Below are 15196 nucleotides of genomic sequence, written 5' to 3'. Positions count from 1 at the left end.
TAGAACAACCTATAGCCCAATCTAGCAGGGTTCAGCCCAACCATTGATTCTGTTCTTATGGTCCGATATATAGATTATTATCTGCCTCTGATGGCCACCTGATGAGGTATTGGTCACAGGTACAAAGGAGGGTTGTTAAAATATCAGTGAGCGTGAAAGTAGCACCTAACAGTTACCCTAAACTGGGTGCTATCCAAATCCCAATACACCTCTCCCCATACAGATGCCTACTCTATCCCTTTGTTGAGCCCACCCCTCTTTATTCATGTCTTGTTTAGTCTGATGTTATGTTTTGACTCTTGTTTATCCTTTTAATTTCTATAATTGTAAGGCAACTTTGGGTCCTTGAAAATAGCTATAGGTCCCATGTGTTATTGTTATTAAGTCACCCTCTAGGAAAACATGTACTTTATTATATTCTGTTCAGTTATAATCTAGTCGGTTATATTCTGTTTGGTTACATTGTAATCTATTCTGTTTGGTTATTGTCACGATGGTCATATGGAGTAGACCAAAGCGCAGCGTGGTTAGAATACATTCTTTATTGAAGGAAGAACACAAAACGATAAGACGAACGTGACTGTTAACGAAACACTGAGCTAACATGCAACATAACATAGACAATAACATAGACTAAATATGGTTCCCAATCAAAGACAACGATAAACACCTGCCTCTAATTGAGAACCAATCTAGGCAACCATAGACCTATAAACACCTAGATGATGAACCCCACAAACCTACAAAACCCCTAGACAGTACAAAAAAGTATTTAGTCAGCCACCAATTCTGCAAGTTCTCCCACTTAAAAAGATGAGGCCTGTAATTTATCATAGGTACACTTCAACTATGAAAAAAAAAATCCAGAAAATCAAATTAGGATTTTTAATGAATTTATTTGCAAATTATAGTGGAAACAAGATCTGGCTCACAGACCTGTAACTTCTTTAAGAGGCTCCTCTGTCCTGGAGTTGGCTCAGGTCTCATACCTGACTTAACCAATCTCCTCGTGTGCCCCACCCAAAAATGTATTGGGGCTGCCTCTCGGGCTTCCGTGCTAGCCGTGTACCCTTATATCTGCGCCGTTCCTCCATTCTCCTGTATCCCGCCTCGCACTGTTCCAAAGAATCCCATGCAGGCTCTGGCACTCTCCCTGTGTAACGGCTTTCTTCCACTGAAGGAGAGGACCAAAATGCAGCGTGGTTAGAGTGCAACATGTTTAATAAAGACATTACACGAGAACACTACAACATAACAAAACAACAAATGTGAAAACCGAAACAGTCCTATCTGGTGCAATGACACAAAGACAGAAGACAGCCACCCAAAGTACCCACAGAATATGGTTGCCTAAATATGGTTCCCAATCAGAGACAACAGTAGACAGCTGCCTCTAATTGAGAACCAATCTAGGCAACCATAGACCTACAAACTACCTAGAAAGGAAACAGCCCCATAAACATATAAAAAACCCTAGGCCAGACGAAACACATAAATTGCCCATGTCACACCCTGACCTAACCAAAATAATAAAGAAAACAAAGATAACTAAGGCCAGGGCGTGACATTACCCCCCTCAAAAAGTTGCGGACTCCCGGCCGCACACCTAAATCCATAGGGGAGGGTCTGGGTGGGCGTCTGTCCACAGTGGCGGCTCTGGCGCGGAACGTGGACCCCACTCCACCGTAGTCTTTGTCCGCTTTAGTCTCTTCCTAGGAACGGCGACCCTCGCGGCCGACCTAGGATTGGCAACCCTACTAAAGGGCCCTACTGGACTAAACCAACTCCTCCGGACTGAGGGGCAGCTCCAGACTGAGGGGCAGCTCAGGACTGAGGGGCAGCTCAGGACTGTTGACGGCTCTGGCAGATCCTGGCTGACTGGCGGCCCTGGCAGATCCTGGCTTAAACAAAACGACCGTGACTGCTACCAAAACACTGCGCTAACGTGCAACATAACAATAACCCACAAAATACCCAAAGAAGATGGCTGCCTAAATATGGTTCCCAATCAGAGACAACGATAAACACCTGCCTCTAATTGAGAATCAATCTAGGCAACCATAGACATATATAAACACCTAGATGATTAACAACCCCATAAACCTACAAACCCCCTAGACAGTAGAAAAACACATACATCACCCATGTCACTCCCTGACCTAACCAAAACAATGAAGAAAACAAAGAATACTCAGGTCAGGGCGTGACAGTTTATATATTATAATCTATTCTGTTCTGTTTGGTTATAATCTATTCTGTTCTGTTTGGTTATATTATAATCTATTCTGTTCTGTTTGGTTATAATCTATTCTGTTCTGTTTGGTTATATTCTATTCTGTTCTGTTATATTCTATTCTGTTAGGTTATATTCTATTCTGTTTGGTTATATTCTATTCTGTTAGGTTATATTCTATTCTGCTTGGTTATATTCTATTCTGTTAGGTTATATTCTATTCTGTTTGGTTATATTCTATTCTGTTAGGTTATATTCTATTCTGTTTGGTTATATTCTATTCTGTTTGGTTATATTCTATTCTGTTCTGTTATATTCTATTCTGTTCTGTTTGGTTATATTCTATTCTATTCTGTTCTGTTTGGTGATAATCTATTCTATTCTGTTTGGTTATATTCTATTCTGTTCTGTTATATTCTATTCTGTTCTGTTATATTCTATTCTGTTTGGTTATATTCTATTCTGTTAGGTTATATTCTATTCTGTTTGGTTATATTCTATTCTGTTAGGTTATATTCTATTCTGTTTGGTTATATTCTATTCTGTTTGGTTATATTCTATTCTGTTCTGTTATATTATATTCTGTTCTGTTTGGTTATATTCTATTCTATTCTGTTCTGTTTGGTGATAATCTATTCTATTCTGTTAGGTTATATTCTATTCTGTTCTGTTTGGTTATAATCTATTCTGTTTTGTTTGGTTATATTATAATCTATGTTCTGTTCTGTTATATTCTATTCTGTTATGTTTTGTTCTGTTATATTCTTTCATATTCTGTTCTGTTAAATTTTATTCTGTTCTGTTTTGTTTGGTTATATTCTATTATATTCTATTCTGTTTGGTTATATTCTATTATATTATGTCATGTCATGTTCTGTTATAATCTATTCTGTTCTGTTTGGTAATATTCTATTCTGTTAGGTTATATTCTATTCTGTTCTCTTCTATTCTTTTCTGTTCTGTTTGGTTATAATCTATTATATTATCTTATGTTATGTTATATTCTATTCTGTTTGGTGCTAATCTATTTGTCACGATCGTCGTAAGAAGCGGACCAAAGCGCAGCGTGGTGTGAATGCATCATTTAATAGATGACAAAAAACACTAAATAAACTGTACAAAAACAATAGACAAATAACGACTGTGAAGCTATCATAAGAACTGTGCTGACACAAGCAACTAACATAGACACTCACCCACAAACAAGCAGTGAAACCCAGGCTACCTAAGTATGATTCTCAATCAGAGACAACTAATGACACCTGCCTCTGATTGAGAACCATACTAGGCCGAAACATAGAAATCACAAAATCATAGAAAAACAAACATAGACTGCCCACCCCAACTCACGCCCTGACCATACTAAATAACGACAAAACAAAGGAAATAAAGGTCAGAACGTGACACTATTCTATTCTGTTTGGTTATATTCTATTATATTATGTTATGTTATATTATATTATATTCTGTTTGGTTATATTCTATTATATTATGTTATGTTATATTATATTATATTCTGTTTGGTTATATTCTATTATATTATGTTATGTTATATTCTATTCTGTTCTGTTTGGTTATAATCTATTATATTATGTTATGTTATATTCTATTCTGTTCTGTTTGGTTATATTCTATTATATTATGTTATATTCTATTCTGTTCTGTTTGGTTATATTCTATTCTATTCTGTTTGGTTATATTCTATTATGTTATGTTTGGTTATAATCTATTATATTATGTTCTGTTATGTTTGGTTATAATCTATTCTATTCTATTCTATTCTGTTTGGTTATAATCTATTCTATTCTATTCTATTCTGTTTGGTTATAATCTATTCTATTCTATTCTGTTTGGTTATAATATATTATATTCTGTTCTGTTTTGTTTGGTTATAATCTATTCTGTTATGTTTGGTTATATTATAATCTATTCTATTCTGTTTGGTTATAATCTATTCTATTCTGTTTGGTTATAATCTATTCTATTCTATTCTATTCTGTTTGGTTATAATCTATTCTATTCTATTATGTTTGGTTATAATCTATTATATTCTGTTCTGTTATGTTTGGTTATAATCTATTCTATTCTATTCGGTTTGGTTATATTCTATTCTGTTATGTTTGGTTATAATCTATTCTATTCTATTCGGTTTGGTTATATTCTATTCTGTTATGTTTGGTTATAATCTATTCTATTCTGTTTGGTTATATTCTATTCTATTCTGTTCTGTTTGTTTATAATCTATTCTGTTCTGTTTGGTTATAATCTATTCTGTTCTGTTTGGTTATAATCTATTCTGTTCTGTTTGGTTATATTCTATTCTGTTCTGTTTGGTTATATTCTATTCTGTTCTGTTATATTCTATTCATTTGTATACTATTATATTCTGTAACTGCATGGACTAGACTGTTACAGGCCTAGGTCAATACTCTGGTATTAGATCTATACTTCCAATGTTTCAGCAGTGCTATATTTTGTTTGGGATTATATCTCATGGCAGTTCATGTAGCCATATGGTTATAGACTGGGAGATAAAGTGTGACGTCAGATCTAATTCAAGATTCATAGGCTGTATTACATCCATTCACGTTGGCAGTGTGGTTAGTTTCACCTATTTATTTCCCACTCGTTATTTTATAGGCTGTTTTGTTGTTGGTGGGAGAGACACATTTGATCCATTCCGCCTCTATGTTCACAGAGGAGTCGCCAGCGTCACCCCCTCACTCATGCTGTGTGTTGTTGAAAGCTCACTGAGCTCCCATTCGCCAACGTCATTTCTCTCAATCCAATGCCTTCTTCCCTGCTAGAGGATTTGTATTTTGCAGCTGGCCTATTGTAGAAGCAAGCCAAGAAGAGGGAATGTGGGCTTCTTATCCAAATCAAAAAGCGCACAAGACTCTAGAGCTTCAAATAGAATAATAAAAAAATAAATATCGAAATTCGTGTTTCTCATGTGCATTTCTGTTCTCCCAGATCTACCAAGAACCGAAGAACGACGGCGACCGCTTGAGCAACATAAAGGAGTTTCTCAAAGGTTGCACTTCGTTTCGCGTCGAGGTAAGTTATCCGTAAAATAACCCCACAAACACAACATTAATACGAAAGATATGCGACAGAAATTACGTTAAATGTTATTTAATATCCAGTGTGAGACAAAGACAAAGTGGGGGAGGCTGGACTGCGAGCCTAGAACAATCACACACTGCCGGGTTTGAAGCTGCCTTGTTTGTCGCCTGCACTGAAATGACCCATCCACGATCGTAACAATGTAACAATCATTTTGCATTTCTCTGACGCCATCCTTTAAAACATTAACAGTCAAGGTAACATTCTTGTAAGTAGACTTCAAGCACAGATAGTTTGTAGTTATGTGATACATTTTGATAATCGGGCTATCAGACTGATGCCTTGACATTATGTAAATTGTTGTCTTTCTGCCCCAATAGTGCGTGGCGTTGCTCTTTTGTCCCCCATTCTTGATTTTGAAACTCGAGCTAGGTAACCAGATACCCGCAAGCGAGAATTATGCTTGGGCAATGAATACATCCTAGTTGTTGTCAGAATGTGTGGTCTTCAAACTCACTATCTGTTGTCCCACATAGGAAGTCTTCATTCTCCCTCATTAGTTGTTATTGGGATGTTTTGGTATTTTTTTCGTACATCAGCACCCAATGCTGTCAATTATATCACAGAGACTTTGACAATAATGATTAGGGTTGAACCATCTGATTCTAAATGTGTGGTTTGAGGACAATTATTTTTATTTAACCTTTATTTAACTAGGCAACTCAGTTAAGAACAAATTCTTAATTACAATGACGGCCTACTTGTAAAGCCCCCCCGGCCAAACCCTCCCCAAACCCGGACGATGCTGGGCCAATTGTGCGCCGCCCTATAGGACTCCCGATCACGGCCGGTTGTGATACAGCCCGGGACTGAACCAGGGTCTGTAGTGACGCCTCTAGCACTGAGATGCAGTGCCTTAGACCGCTGCACCACTCGGGAGCTTAAAGCTTATCTAGAGTGAGCTGAGGACACACACACACACACACACACACACACACACACACACACACACACAGAGAGAGTTTGGTACTGTGTCATTGCATAGAGGAGTCATTGAACCCCCCAGTCTGGACAAAACCGCTCAGTGTTCATCTTCACCGCTGACTCTCCCCACTAACACTGCAGGAGGAGAGGGAAAGAATGAAAGAGAGAGAGAGAGAGAGAGAGAGAGAGAGAGAGAGAGAGAGAGAGAGAGAGGGCACTGTGGAATACAGGGGGCTAATATCATTTTGTTAATGGTTTACTTGTGCTTGGTGTTGAATGTCAATACAAATTCTTCTCTCCTCAGATAACAATCTTCTAATGATCATCAGTGCAATAGAATGGCTATGGGATGGGTATGGGATGGGTATCTTCAATTTACCAGCACATCCATCCCTTGCCTAGAGACCAAGGCACTCCTTTTGGAATAGGTTTTATTGATTTAGAAAAGTTATCATTTGATTTGGCTTATCACTGATGCGTTATGACTGCATACATTGAGACAGAACAACACTGGAATAGAGATGCTAAGCATTTCTAAATGCTGGTCCTGATACAGTTTCGCTTTTTGCCCTAGCACTAACACACCTGATTCCAATCATCAAAGGCTTGAATCGGGTGTCTAAGAGCTAGGGCAAAAAGTTAAATGTGCGACCTTTAGGGTCCCCGGGACCAGGATTGAGGAACACTGGTCGAGTACATAAACATGCATGTTTGAGGTTGGACTGATTCCAAACGGACTGCTTGTCTCACTCCTCTCAGTCCTGGGATGTTTCTGTGAGGTGTGCACTTGTCCCCTCCTTCAGACAGGCAGACATGGAACTCCTCACAGCAGCCCTCATACTGTAACCATGTTTCCCTATAAGCTGCTTAAGCGAGGGGAGGAGAGTAGGGAAGGAGATGGGAGGAGTGGAGGAGAGTGGGAGGAGTGGAGAAGGAGATGAGAGTAGAAGGAGATGAAAGTAGAAGAAGAGGAGATGAGAGTAGGAGGATGGGAGGAGAGTAGAAGAAGGAGAGGAGATGAGAGTAGGAGGAGAGGAGATGAGAGTAGGAGGATGGGAGGAGAGGAGGAGATGAGAGTAGGAGGAGAGGAGATGAGAGTAGGAGGATGGGAGGAGAGTAGGAGGATATGAGAGTAGGAGGAGAGGAGATGAGAGTAGGAGGAGAGGAGATGAGAGTAGGAGGAGAGGAGAGGAGAGGAGGAGAGATGAGAGTAGGAGGATGGGAGGACAGTAGGAGGAGAGGAGATGAGAGTAGGAGGAGAGGAGATGAGAGTAGGAGGAGGAGACGAGATGAGAATAGGAGGATGGGAGGAGAGGAGATGAGAGTAGGAGGGGAGGAGAGATGAGAGTAGGAGGATGGGAGGAGAGTAGGAGAAGGAGAGGAGATGAGAGTAGGAGGATGGGAGGAGAGGAGGAGGAGGAGAGGAGATGAGAGTAGGAGGAGAGGAACTTCCTCTCTCCCTTGGAGTGGTCACTGATCTGATGTGATATTCTGGATAAGTGAAAGCCATGTAGTGGGACCCTGCCTTCATCTACCATGTCAGGTCTGGGATTGCCTTCCGTAAGGCAGGAAGGAAGGGCCACGGAGAATCTAGTCCTTAGGCTTCCAGTTCTTATTAAACCCTAACGCTCAACATGTTGTTTCATGAACAACTTTGGAGCATAGATCACATTGTGATGTCACTTTTTATGTGATCTCACTTTCACTTTTTTCTGCATGTCCTAAACCTCTGTATGAGATGGAGACGGAGGGAGGATGGAAGAGATGGAGCTAGAGGGAGAGATGGAGGGAGGATGGAAGAGATGGAGCTAGAGGGAGAGATGGAGGGAGGATGGGAGAGATGGAGCTAGAGGGAGAGATGGAGGGAGGATGGAAGAGATGGAGCTAGAGGGAGAGACGGAGGGAGGATGGGAGAGATGGAGCTAGAGGGAGAGATGGAGGGAGGATGGAAGAGATGGAGCTAGAGGGAGAGACGGAGGGAGGATGGAAGAGATGGAGCTAGAGGGAGAGATGGAGGGAGGATGGGAGAGATGGAGCTAGAGAGAGAGACGGAGGATGGAAGAGATGGAGCTAGAGGGAGAGATGGAGGGAGGATGGGAGAGATGGAGCTAGAGGGAGAGACGGAGGGAGGATGGGAGAGATGGAGCTAGAGGGAGAGATGGAGGGAGGATGGGAGAGATGGAGCTAGAGGGAGAGATGGAGGGAGGATGGGAGAGATGGAGCTAGAGGGAGAGATGGAGGGAGGATGGGAGAGATGGAGCTAGAGGGAGAGATGGAGGGAGGATGGGAGAGATGGAGCTAGAGGGAGAAATGGAGGGAGGATGGAAGAGATGGAGCTAGAGGGAGAGATGGAGGGAGGATGAGAGAGATGGAGCTAGAGGGAGAGATGGAGGGAGAGAGGTAGAGATGGAGGGAGGGAGGTAGAGATAGAGGGATGGAGGCAGAGATGGAGGGATGGAGGTAGAGATGGAAGGAGGGAGGGAGGGAGGTAGAGATGGAGGGAGGGAGGGAAATGGTGAGAATGATGCACAGGGAGAAAATAAAACTACAGTATTCACAATCACTCCACAGGCCCAGTAACTCCAATCTATCAACTCCAGTCAACTACCTCTTCTTGGGCTCGCCTGCCACTTTCCTCAGTACACACTACCCTTGACAGTAGTTGACAGTCATTTGTGAAGAGAGCTGTCTGTATGCTGCTGGGTTATTGTCCTAACTGCTGTGTTAGTGACTTTATTGGTGGGCTTGGCAGGCAATGTGCTCCAGTATTTGGGGAAATGGGTTTTAAGTTAAGAACACATTCTTATTTTCAATGACGGCCTAGGAAAGGTGGGTTAACTGCCTTGATGAGGGGCAGAACAACATATTTTTACCTTGTCAGCTCGGGGATTAAATCTTTCAACCTTACAGTTAACGAGTCCAACGCTCTAACCACCTGCTTTACATTGAACTCCACGAGGAGCCTGCAGTAAGTCAAGGTAAGTTGCTAGCTAGCATTAAACGTATCTTATAAAAAACAATCAATCAATCAATCATAATCACTAGTTAACTACACATGGTTGATGATATTACTAGTTTATCTAGCGTGTCCTGCGTTGCATATAATCGATGCGGTGCGTATTCGTGAAAAAGGACTGTTGTTGCTCCAATGTGGCTCCTGACTGACTTGCGGCTCTGGCAGCTCTTGACTGGTGGGCGGCTCTGGAGGGAGGAGACGGAGAGACAGCCTGGTGCGTGGGGGTGCCACAGGACCCACCAGGCTGGGGAGACCTACAGGAGGCCTGGTGCTTGGAGGAGGCACCGGATGGACCGGGCTGTGGGGGAGCACTGGAGCCCTGGTGCGCAGCCTTGGCACCACTCCTCCCGGCTGGATCATCATTTTAGCCCGGACCATCCAGAGTGAAGGCACAGGTTGAACCGGGCTGTGGGTGAGCACTGGAGATCTGGTGCATACCACTCGCACCTCTCCCTTAGGCTCAATACCCACATTTGCCCGGCAAGGTCGGAGCACAGGCATAGAATGCACTGCACCCTCCCAGCGCCTCGGAGACACAGCACGCAGAGCCGGCGCAGGATACCCTGGGCCAAAACGGCGTACCGTAGACCAAACACGCTGGGCCGGCACAACACGCCCTGGCAGCGATCTCCGGGCTCATGGACATGGGAGGAGATTTTGGATGGAAAAGGACCCTGGGCACAGGCTGGGGAATATCTGGGGCCCACTCTCACTTGGCACTTGCGGGGAGCTGGTCTATAGCCCACTATGAGCGCGTACTGGCGACACCGTGTACTTGACCGCATAACACGGTTCCTGACCAGTACTGCGCTTCTTACGGTAAGCACGAGGAGTGGGCTCAGGTCTCCAATCTGACTCTGCCACACTCCCCGTGTGCCGCCCCCCCAAAAAATTGGGGGCTGCCTCTCGTGCCTATCGTGCTGCCGTGCTGCCTCCTCATATCGCTGCCGCTCAGCTTTCGCAGCCTCCATCTCTGCCTTGGGGCGGCGATATTCCCCAGCCTGTGCCCAGGGTCCCTCTCCGTCCAAAATCTCCTCCCATGTCCATGAGCCCGGAGATCGCTGCTGCCCGATAACACGCTGCTTGGTCCTTGGTTGGTGGGTGATTCTGTAACGCTTCTCCTCATCATCTGAGGAAGTAGTCAAGATTGGACCAATGCGCAGTGTGGTATGTGCCCATGTTAATATTTAATAAATCAACTGAACACAGAATAACAAAACAGCTAAGTGAAAGAACGAAACGACAACGAAACAGTCCTGTCTGGTGAAGACACAAAACAGAAAACAATCACCCACAAATCAGAGGTGGGAAAAGGCTACCTAAGTATGATTCTCAATCAGGGACAACAAACACATAGAAAAAAGAACATAGACTACCCACCCCAACTCACACCCTGACCAACCTAAAACAAAGACATAACAAAGGAACTAAGGTCAGAACGTGACAACCAGGTGAAATTGTGTCACTTCTCTTGCGTTCATTGCACGCAGAGTCAGTGTATATGCAACAGTTTGGGCCACCTAATTTGCCAGAATTTTACGTAATTATGACATAACATTGAAGGTTGTGCAATGTAACAGGAATATTTAGACTTAGGGATGCCATCCGTTAGATAAAATACGGAACGGTTCCGTATTTCACTGAAAGAATAAACGTCTTGTTTATCGAGATGATAGTTTCCGTATTCGACCATATTAATGACCGAAGGCTCGTATTTCTGTGTGTTATTATGTTATAATTAAGTCAATGATCTGATAGAGCAGTCTCACTGAGCGATGGTAGGCAGCAACAGGCTCGTAAGCATTCATTCAAACAGCACTTTCGTGCGTTTTGCCAGCAGCTCTTCGCAATGCTTTAAGCACAGTGCTGTTTATGACTTAAAGCCTATCAACCCCAGAGATTAGACTGGTGTAACCGATGTGAAATAGCTAGCTAGTTAGCGGGGTGCACGCTAATAGCATTTTAAACGTCATTCGCTCTGAGATTTGGAGTGGTTGTTCCCCTTGCTCTGCATGGGTAACGATGCTTCGAGGGTGGCTGTTGTCGATGTGTTCCTGGTTCGAGCCCAGGGAGGAGCGAGGAGAGGGACGGAAGCTATACTGTTACACTGGCAATACTAAAGTGCCTATAAGAACAGAGACAACGAAAGGTTAATGAAATACAAATGGTATAGAGAGAAATAGTCCTATAATTCCTATAATAACTACAACCAAAAACTCATGTTAATCTTGGAACTCCCTCTCCCGGATCTGGGAGAATTGTCATCAACTGACCCTAATTAGCATAACGCAACGGACAAAAAATATTACTAGAAAATATTCATATTCATGAAATCACAAGTGAAATATATTGAAACACAGCTTAGCCTTTTGTTAATCACCCTGTCATCTCAGATTTTGAAATTATGCTTTACAGCCAAAGCAAGACAAGCATTTGTGTAAGTTTATCGATAGCCTAGCATAGCATTATGCCTAGCTAGCAGCAGGCAGCTTGGTCACGAAAATCAGAAAAGCAATCAAATTAAATCGTTTACCTTTGATGAGCTTCGGATGTTTTCACTCACGAGACTCCCGGTTAGACAGCAAATGTTCATTTTGTCCCATAAAGATTATTTTTTATAGCCGAAACACTTGTACTTCACGTTTGGTTGAGAAATCCACCGGTCACGACAACGCCGAAAAATATTCCAAATTAGATCCATAATATCGACAGAAACATGGCAAACGTTTTTTATAATCAATCCTCAAGGTGTTTTTCAAATATCTATTCGATAATATATCAACCGGGACAGGTGGCTTCTTAGTAGGAAAGAGTGGCCGCAATGGCCGCATTTGTCTTTTACGCACAAAACACTCTGAGAGCCTCCAGCTGACCACTGACGCAATGTTGTCGTTCAGGCTCATTTTTCAAAATAAAAGCCTGAAACTATGTATTGTGACACTAGACACATTAGGGAAGCCATAGAAAATGGAATCTGGTTGATATCTCTCATTCACTGCTCAATAGGGATGCATAGGAACGCAGAGCTTTCTAAATAAGAGTCCCTTCCTGATTGGATTTTTCTCAGGCTTTCGCCTGCAATATCAGTTCTGTTATACTCACAGACAATATTTTTACAGTTTTGGAAACTTTAGAGTGTTTTCTATCCTAAGCTGTCAATTATATGCATATTCTAGCATCTTGTCCTGACAAAATAGCCTGTTTACTTTGGGAACGTTATTTTTCCAAAAATGAAAATAGTGCCCCCTAGTTTCAAGTGGTTAAAAGGAACCACCAGCTTTCATATGGTCTCATGTTCTGAGCAAGGAACTTAAACGTTAGCTTTTTTACATGGCACATATTGCACTTTTACTTTCTTCTCCAACACTTTGTTTTTGCATTATTTAAACCAAAATGTCATTATTTATTTGAGGCTAATTTGATTTGATTGATGTATTATATTAAGTTAAAATAAGTGTTCATTCAGTATTGTTGTAATTGTCATTATTACAAATAAATATATATATTTTTTTTAAATGTGTGTGTGTGTGTGTTTGTGTGTGTGTGTGTGTTCCCTAGACATTGGAGTGGACAGTGTGTGTGTGTTATCCCTAGACAGTGGAGTGGACAGCGTGTGTGTGTGTGTGTGTGTTATCCCTAGACATTGGAGTGGACAGTGTGTGTGTGTTATCCCTAGACAGTGGAGTGGACAGTGTGTGTGTGTGTGTTATCCCTAGACATTGGAGTGGACAGTGTGTGTGTGTGTGTTATCCCTAGACATTGGAGTGGACAGTATGTGTGTGTGTTATCCCTAGACATTGGAGTGGACAGTGTGTGTGTGTGTGTGTGTTATCCCTAGACATTGGAGTGGACAGTGTGTGTGTGTGTGTTATCCCTAGACATTGGAGTGGACAGTGTGTGTGTGTGTGTTATCCCTAGACATTGGAGTGGACAGTGTGTGTGTGTGTGTTATCCCTAGACATTGGAGTGGACAGTATGTGTGTGTGTTATCCCTAGACATTGGAGTGGACAGTGTGTGTGTGTGTGTGTGTTATCCCTAGACATTGGAGTGGACATTGTGTGTGTGTGTGTGTTATCCCTAGACATTGGAGTGGACAGTGTGTGTGTGTGTGTTATCCCTAGACATTGTAGTGGACAGTGTGTGTGTGTGTGTGTGTGTTATCCCTAGACAGTGGAGTGGACAGTGTGTGTGTGTGTTATCCCTAGACATTGGAGTGGACTGTGTGTGTGTGTTATCCCTAGACATTGGAGTGGACAGTGTGTGTGTGTTATCCCTAGACATTGGAGTGGACAGTGTGTGTGTGTGTTATCCCTAGACATTGGAGTGGACAGTGTGTGTGTGTTATCCCTAGACAGTGGAGTGGACAGCGTGTGTGTGTGTGTGTTATCCCTAGACATTGGAGTGGACAGTGTGTGTGTGTTATCCCTAGACAGTGGAGTGGACAGTGTGTGTGTGTGTGTTATCCCTAGACATTGGAGTGGACAGTGTGTGTGTGTGTTATCCCTAGACATTGGAGTGGACAGTATGTGTGTGTGTTATCCCTAGACATTGGAGTGGACAGTGTGTGTGTGTGTGTGTGTGTTATCCCTAGACATTGGAGTGGACAGTGTGTGTGTGTGTGTTATCCCTAGACATTGGAGTGGACAGTGTGTGTGTGTGTGTGTTATCCCTAGACATTGGAGTGGACAGTGTGTGTGTGTGTGTGTTATCCCTAGACATTGGAGTGGACAGTGTGTGTGTGTGTGTGTTATCCCTAGACATTGGAGTGGACAGTGTGTGTGTGTGTGTGTTATCCCTAGACATTGGAGTGGACAGTGTGTGTGTGTGTGTGTGTGTGTTATCCCTAGACATTGGAGTGGACAGTGTGTGTGTGTTATCCCTAGACATTGGTGTGGACAGTGTGTGTGTGTGTGTGTGTGTTATCCCTAGACATTGGAGTGGACAGTGTGTGTGTGTGTTATCCCTAGACATTGGAGTGGACAGTGTGTGTGCGTGTTATCCCTAGACATTGGAGTGGACAGTGTGTGTGTGTGTGTGTGTTATCCCTAGACATTGGAGTGGACAGTGTGTGTGTGTGTTATCCCTAGACATTGGAGTGGACAGTGTGTGTGTGTGTGTGTGTGTGTATTATCCCTAGACATTGGAGTGGACAGTGTGTGTGTGTGTTATCCCTAGACATTGGAGTGGACATTGTGTGTGTGGGTGTGTTATCCCTAGACATTGGAGTGGACAGTGTGTGTGTGTGTGTTATCCCTAGACATTGTAGTGGACAGTGTGTGTGTGTGTGTGTGTTATCCCTAGACAGTGGAGTGGACAGTGTGTGTGTGTGTTATCCCTAGACATTGGAGTGGACTGTGTGTGTGTGTTATCCCTAGACATTGGAGTGGACAGTGTGTGTGTGTTATCCCTAGACATTGGAGTGGACAGTGTGTGTGTGTGTTATCCCTAGACATTGGAGTGGACAGTGTGTGTGTGTGTGTGTTATCCCTAGACATTGGAGTGGACAGTGTGTGTGTGTGTGTGTGTTATCCCTAGACATTGGAGTGGACAGTGTGTGTGTGTGTGTGTGTTATCCCTAGACATTGGAGTGGACAGTGTGTGTGTGTGTTATCCCTAGACATTGGAGTGGACAGTGTGTGTGTGTGTTATCCCTAGACATTGGAGTGGACAGTGTGTGTACCCGTCACTCGGCGGACCATCGGATCAAGTCGTTTGAGTCTCTGGCCTCCCAGTCATTATTGGGCCGATCCTCCAAGCTGCTTCAGAACCACAGCCTGGTGAGACACGCACACACCACACACACAAACACACACACACACACACACACACACACACACACACACACACCCTGGCCTTAGTACCCAACTTCTAAAAGGTACAGTGGGGAGAACAAGTA

The 15196-nt window shown here is 43.0% G+C and overlaps 1 protein-coding gene across 1 annotated transcript in view; it reads left to right on the top strand.

The window, feature by feature from the left end:
• The first annotated feature begins 14976 nt into the window (after positions 1–14976).
• Positions 14977–15196, top strand: part of LOC139406151 (rho guanine nucleotide exchange factor 7-like) — a 46661-nt gene continuing 46441 nt past the window's right edge. Inside the window, exon 1 of the mRNA XM_071148636.1 lies at positions 14977–15077. The gene's annotated coding sequence lies outside the window, so the exon portion shown is untranslated. The remainder of the gene's footprint in view (positions 15078–15196) is intronic.

Source organism: Oncorhynchus clarkii, chromosome 3, assembly GCF_045791955.1.
Source record: "Oncorhynchus clarkii lewisi isolate Uvic-CL-2024 chromosome 3, UVic_Ocla_1.0, whole genome shotgun sequence".
Classification (NCBI taxonomy): domain Eukaryota; kingdom Metazoa; phylum Chordata; class Actinopteri; order Salmoniformes; family Salmonidae; genus Oncorhynchus; species Oncorhynchus clarkii.
This window is presented reverse-complemented; position numbering and strand designations above follow the sequence as displayed.